Source organism: Myotis brandtii, unplaced genomic scaffold (genome assembly GCF_000412655.1).
Source record: "Myotis brandtii unplaced genomic scaffold, ASM41265v1 scaffold504, whole genome shotgun sequence".
Classification (NCBI taxonomy): Eukaryota; Metazoa; Chordata; class Mammalia; order Chiroptera; family Vespertilionidae; genus Myotis; species Myotis brandtii.
Window position 1 is genome coordinate 2,860,748 of NW_005369217.1, and position 6,921 is coordinate 2,867,668.

The window sequence follows — 6,921 nt, forward strand, 5'->3', positions numbered from 1 at the left end:
GGGCCTGGCTCCCTTCGCCCCAATGCCCCGGCGAGAAGAGCTGAGTGGGTGTCGGTGGCTGGAGCTGTTGGAGGGGTCCCTGGGTGGCGATCGGGGCCGGCACACAGGTCACTGTTCGGCTCCTGTCCGCACGTTGCAAGGCTGTGTGTGAGTCTGGTACGTACCCTCGTTTTAGGGGGACGCTATCTTGTCCGTATGTTGGAATCCTCATTCTTTTCTGTTGTTCAGAACTTGCCCTCGGATTGTTTTTTCCTCGTCGTGTAATTGAGCGGGGGTTGGCAGCGCAGGCTGTTTCGTAGGCAGCGCAGTGCACGTGGAACTGGAGCTTTTTGCTGCACTCCCGCGCGGTGCCTGTGCAGCCAGGTTAGTCACTGGCTAAGTATGTGGCACCTCCGGTTTAATTTGGGATGAAATTGCTATGCTACCATTTTCCTTGACCGTGAAGGCAATGTTAACCGTGTTGTTGGCTGCCATTACAGAGGTACGTCTAGAAATATGTCATGAATGCTGGGCTTGAGTGGCCGCTGATCCATCCTTAGTGTCCAGCTTTTGACCATAATAATGGGGCACTTGGCTCTTACAAATGCCCACTGCTAAGTACTTTAAAATACTGTGGTCATTAGTTATAATGAGGAAGCTATTTCAGTAAAATCTCAAAGAAGTCTAGGATAACAAGAAACTTGTTCATAATTTCTCATGTAGTTTGTAATGTGTTGAGACTATGAGCACCAAATACTTGAGTAGATCTAAAACCGAGCAGGCGGTGAAAGCATTGCTTCTGTTACCAAGCAACAGCTTCGTAAACAAGCCTAATATTCAGCTAGAATATAATTAAAAGTATCCTACAGTTACCTGGATTCAGAATTCTCTAAGTTCATGGGTGGTTACAGTTAACAGTCACCTTTTATATTTTGGTTTGATTTCAGACTCATGTTGTTTAGAACAGTGGTTCTCAACCTTCTGGCCCTTTAAATACAGTTCCTCGTGTTGTGACCCAACCATAAAATTATTTTCGTTGCTACTTCATAACTGTAATGTTGCTACTGTTATGAATCGTAATGTAAATATCTGATATGCAGGATGGTCTTAGGCGACCCCTGTGAAAGGTCGTTCGACCGCTCAAGGGGTCGTGACCCACAGGTTGAGAACCACTGGTTTTGAATGAGAATGCTTTAAATTTGTGTCATACAGGATTCTCCAGAGAGTTGCAAATGAATTTGATTACCCTTTGATTATTTAGGACAGAGTATGTCAGGTGTTCCCTTTCCTTTCGGTATTTTCTTTTGTAACCCGATGAAGTGTGCAGACTATTATATTAAGGAATTTTCTCAAATAATGGAGTAATGCCAACTTAGGGTTACATAGAGCATTAGGAAATTGAAACACTGATTGTCCACAGGTGGTTTCTAAGCCTCCGTTTAGCCAATAACATCACTCCTCAGTCATTGAATCCTTAATGATATAATTTTTTAAATCCTCATCACTCAAGGATATTCTTACTGATTTTAGAGAGAGGGGAAAAGGGAGAAAGAGAAAGAGAGAAACATTGACAGGGAATCGAATCTGCAACTTAGATATGTGCCCTGAACGGGAATTGAACCCACAACCTTTGGTGTATGGGATGACGACGCTCCAACCAACTGAGTGACACTGGCCAGGGCTAAACTTTAATGATATAATTTGTCTGGTAAATAGTTTTCAGAGCATTTTTCATGCTATTTGGAATACAGTAACCTTTCAGGTATGTAAGCAAGTATGTGAGAACATTTGAGAAACAGAATCAATGACTTCTTTGAAATCAAGCTATTAGTAAATGGGAATTGGAACTTGAAATTTAATGTTCTTTATATCCTGTCCTTACTGTATTGCACAAATCCATAGACTTCATTTTAGTCCTCTATCCCTTTTTCTTCCCCAATTGCTGATGCTGAAGTAATGAAATATTCAAGTTGGTCAAGACAAGCAGAGAAGAAGAAAAATCAAGAATGACTCATGTTGTTTAATAAAATCTTGAGTAATCAGATGTCAGCATTTTGTCATGGGAAGTTCTAATTCAAGCTTAGAAGAAGGAAATCTTAACAGAAAGACTAGTGAATTGTCAGAATTCTTTGTGTTTTCCATGTGATGTCTCTTTCTAAAGTAAATGTTTTATTTTACCTTTGTCATATGTAATGCATTAGGTTCAGTGAGTAATTTTATCAAGTTGTCTAATCGGTGTGTATTTTTAGGGAATGTGTGTATGTATCTATGTAAAAAAATTTCCAGAAGTACTCTTTCCTACTGACTAACGTTCACATTTCTTAACCTGGACTCTTAAAAGTCTCTCTGCACTCTGCGTTTTCAGGTTTTTATATTTTTTATAGAAAAGCTATGATCTCACTCATCACACTGGTTTCTTCACTATCCTCTAAACCTGCTATGTGCTTTCTCTCTTCTTTACCAGTCTTCTTGTCATTCTACCTACTTGACCTTGTTAGATAGGGCAAGAGTCTCAAGGTCTGGGCCATTCTTACTAAATGCTATTCTTGCTAAATGCTATTCTTGCTAAACGTTAAAATGTAGCACAGTATTTTGCAGACCAGCTATCAAAAGGATGAGATTGACAGGAACCTAACCCAATAATAAGTGTGGCCAATTGAAATCAACTTGTAACTTCCCAAATAGTGTATATAAGCAATGGCTAATCCTCCCTTACTTGCTGCAGGTAAATAAAGCTACCTTGCATTTTTTACTAGAGCACCCCAAATGGTGAATCCCTTGAGTTCCGTAACAGCCTGATTTCTTCTTTACTTTCCTAAAACCTAAATTGTACCTTTTTGTAAAGTTCAATTGTGCTATTAACTCTAGGGGAAGAAAAATTCTCTACCCTCTTGGGGTCTCTGACTGGGCCTAAGAATTAAATTGACATAAGTCAGATAAACAGGAGAAAAGCATCTAAGTTAAAAAAATTTACACGTACACGGGAGCATTCACAGGAGAATGAAGACCTGAAGAGGTGACCAGAGCAGAAAGCTTTTACTATACCTCTAGACCAGTGGTTCTCAACCTTCCTAATGCCGCGACCCTTTAATACAGTTCCTCATGTTGTGGTGACCCCCAATTTCATTGTTACAAATTGAACATAATTAAAGCATAGTGATTAATAACAAAAACAATATGTAATTATATATGTGTTTTCCGGTGGTCTTAGGCGACCCCTGTGAAAGGGTCGTTTGACCCCCAAAAAAGTCCGCGACCCACAGGTTGAGAACTGCTGGTCTAGACAATTTCCCTCTGGTCTAGACAATTTCCCACTGGTCTAGACAATTTCCCGCTGGTCTAGACAATTTATTGTTTGTCTAGAGCAGTGGTTCTCAGCCTGTGGGTCGAACGACCCTTTCACAGGGGTCCCCTAAGACCATCGGAAAACACATATATAATTACATATTGTTTTTGTTATTAATCACTATGCTTTAATTATGTTCAATTTGTAACAATGAAATTGGGGGTCACCACAACATGAGGAACTGTATTAAAGGGTCTCGGCGTTAGGAAGGTTGAGAACCACTGGTCTAGACAGGTTTGGGCTAGGACAGTGGTTGGCAAATTGTGGCTCGCGAGCCACATGCGGCTCTTTGCCCCCTTGAGTGTGGCTCTTCCACAAAATACCACGTGCGGGCGTGCACGTACAGTGCGATTGAAACTTCGTGGCCCATGCGCAGAAGTCGGTATTTTGTGGAAGAGCCACACTCAAGGGGCCAAAGAGCCGCATGTGGCTTGTGAGCTGCAGTTTGCCAACCACTGGGCTAGGAGTAGTAAATTGTGGAGAAGTGACTAGACAGCGGTTCTCAACCTGTGGGTCGCGACCCCTTTGGCGGTCGAACGACCCTTTCACAGGGGTCACCTAAGACCATCCTGCATACCAGATATTTACATTCCAGTTGCTACTGTAATGTAGCAACATTACAGTTATGAAGTAGCAACGAAAATAATTTTATGGTTGGGTCACAACATGAGGAACTGTATTTAAAGGGCCAGAAGGTTGAGAACCACTGGTAGGAAGATAAGGATTTAACAGGGTTTGTTTGTACAGATTTCTGGGCTTTGATTTCTCATTTCTGATGATAGAATATCTTCTTCCTTACAGGGAGGGCACCTTTCACATGGGAGTTTTATCTCCTACTTTCAGGAAACTAAAGGAGGGTCAGAGCGCCCCTCTTGAACTTGCTGTTTCTCCTGTGCTTTTAACTCAAAGTAATCAGCATACCCAATGGCATATTTTGGAGTGACATGTTCTGAACTCCTTCACCTCCAAAATCCTATAATATGTATTTATCAGACATACTCACTTGATACTTATACTTTATATTGTATTTTTAAAAATCATTTCTGTGTATGTCTTGGTCCCTAACTAGATTGTAAGCTCCCTAAAGGTAGGACACCAGATCTCAGTGCACTGTATCCTTAGTCTCTTCCAAGCAGAAGTTGCTGAATAAATGTTTCTTAGAGATGAGAAATGTGCATTTTTGCCACCCGCCCCCCCCCCATCTTCCTTTCATAGTGTAGTGTAAGTAAAAGAAAGTTTTTTTGAGTAACTGAGGAAGGGCAACTGTAAACTATAAAAAAGGGGATTAATGAAAGGAGATTCATTGGAATCAAAGAAAAGGTTCTGTTCCTAGAAAGTGTGAATATTTGAGAATTTCCCATGACAATATCACTGGTAAAGACTCCCTCAGGAAGTCACTACTCTCAAGTGGACTTGGAGAGTTTGGTAAATTTCCTGATTCCTCCTTAGAAGCTTCCTTTTAAAAATCCTTCCCACCTCCCATGTCTCTCCCCCTCCCTCTTCCCCTCCCCCTTCCTCCCCCTCCCTCCCTTCTATCCCTTTCTCCCTATCTCCCATTTTACCTCTTTCCATTTTACTTTTTACCTGGTCAAGACTAATGAAATTATGTCAATACTTTCATCTGGTCCTTATAAATTAGCAATTCTCTTAAGTTTTATATTTTTCTATCCAGATGCCTCTCTGGTTCATGGAGAGATCACAGACAGTGCAGTCTAGCCCTAATCCAGGAAGAAAGCAATTGAGGAAGTCACAAAGTACCTAGTTATTTGCTTTCTGCATATTGTAACTTCAAATTGCTTTTGGATTAAAATTCATAGTGTTAGGAGGAACCTAAACCTAGCCATTCTCTTTCGGGAAGCGCCTTTCACCCTCACATAATGTCTTTAAATAAATTCTAATTAATTTTTATAGTCTTGCTGTAAATCCTATATCTGATGTTATAACAAAGAGTTACTTCACTTATTGGTATAAAAAGGTAAAGTTTAGTCTCAGAGTACCTTTATAAATCTTCGTCTGATTCTCTAATTTCTTGGTGAGTTTGCTGACCTAGCTTCTGAGTTGTTTGTTGCCCAGTAACACAATTGCAGTATAATTTACCAACCATTGAAAACATTGGCACTGGACTACAGAAATTTTCCTGATGAGATTGAAGCGCATATCTCTAGTGCTCACATTCAATGTCTTTCTCAACTGAATAGCATTTTGGTTGAAGGCAGGTATTTGGGGTATGTTAAAGGGCATCCTATATAATAAAAGCCTAATATGCAAAGTGTCCCCTCGGGTAGTCGTTCGACCAGGAGACAGGGGGTTCAACTGCTCACTATGATGTGCATTGACCACCAGGGGGCAGTGCGGAACATGGCGGGCGTAGGCGATGTGCTGCGACCTCTCACTGGCTACCTGGGGTTGGGGTTGACAGGGATGGAGATGCGGTGAGAAAGTGGGGTGTCCACTGAGCTTGCTCTCACTCCCCCTGCTACCCTCCCTTGGGACGCCAGGGCTCATGTGCTGGGGAAGCCCCCGCGCTCAGGTGCTGGGCGCCTGCGAAGAGCCCGCCCTGTACCCGCGCGGCCTCTTTCAGGTGAGCCGGGCTGCAGCCGCCAGGACCATAGGGGCCGGTCGGGCTCTCCATGGGTTCACACAGGAGCTGTTCTGTGAGGCCAGCCAGGAGAGAGAGTATGCTGCCTGCCTGGCTTCCATGTGGCACTGCTGGGCATCCCAGAGGCCCACGCTGTGCCCTGGCCCGTGGTGTCTGGCTGCACTCACTGCATGGGCACTCAGGCACCATGACTCAGGTGGAGGAGGGCGCCCGAGGGCCCCAGTGCTGCCCAGGGCCCAGAGGTCAGCTGAGACCTGCCCTTCCATGCCTGACGCTCCTGTTTTGATCACCAGCCAGGCCTAGGGACCGCACCTGTGCACGAATTTTGTGCACTGGGCCTCTAGTTCAATATAATCTACTTATATAAAAACGATGGGTGGTGTTCGTCACATACGGACGAACAGCCTCGACCAACCGGAAGGAAGTCAGTCCTACAGGGGTTGTCTTGGCAATGGCTGCGCCCTTCCCCAAGCTGTTTCCCGGAGCTTTTTCCTGTAAGGGCGGAGTTTGAGGCAGGAACCCACCCTGGGAGCGTGGAGGCAGATCTTTCTAAAGTGTGAACCTGAGTAGGGCAGCTGAAAGGCTTAGAAAAGACAGACAAGAGAATGAAAGCCGGGTCTCGGTGGGATGCTGCTTCTCTGAGAGACAGCGACCATACCCACAGCCATGCCTTTAGTTTATAGCAGATGCTAGGAGGCAAAGTAAGGGCGTGACCAAGATGTTTAGAAACATTCTCTTGGGTTTCAATCCTACTCATCTACATGCACCTGAACTCCTATCAAGCCCACATCACTCAGGCACATGGGGCCACGTGTTTGGACCATAGGTTCAAGCTTACAACTACAGCTGTTGACTATAATTGTGCTGGGAGGGCCCTGCCCTCCAAGCTGGGACTTGCACGTGGCAATGAGAGGACTGTGCCCTCTCATCAGTCCAAGGCTTGAACCTGTCCAAAACACTGTAGCGGCTCCCCACAATAAAGTTTTAATTCTGTTTC

General features: G+C 43.8%; 1 protein-coding gene across 1 annotated transcript in view; it reads left to right on the forward strand.

Moving 5' to 3' along the window:
* Positions 1-6: 6 nt before the first annotated feature.
* CEP83 (centrosomal protein 83kDa) overlaps positions 7-6,921 on the forward strand; it is a 124,079-nt gene continuing 117,164 nt past the window's right edge. Inside the window, exon 1 of the mRNA XM_005877022.2 lies at positions 7-156. The gene's annotated coding sequence lies outside the window, so the exon portion shown is untranslated. The remainder of the gene's footprint in view (positions 157-6,921) is intronic.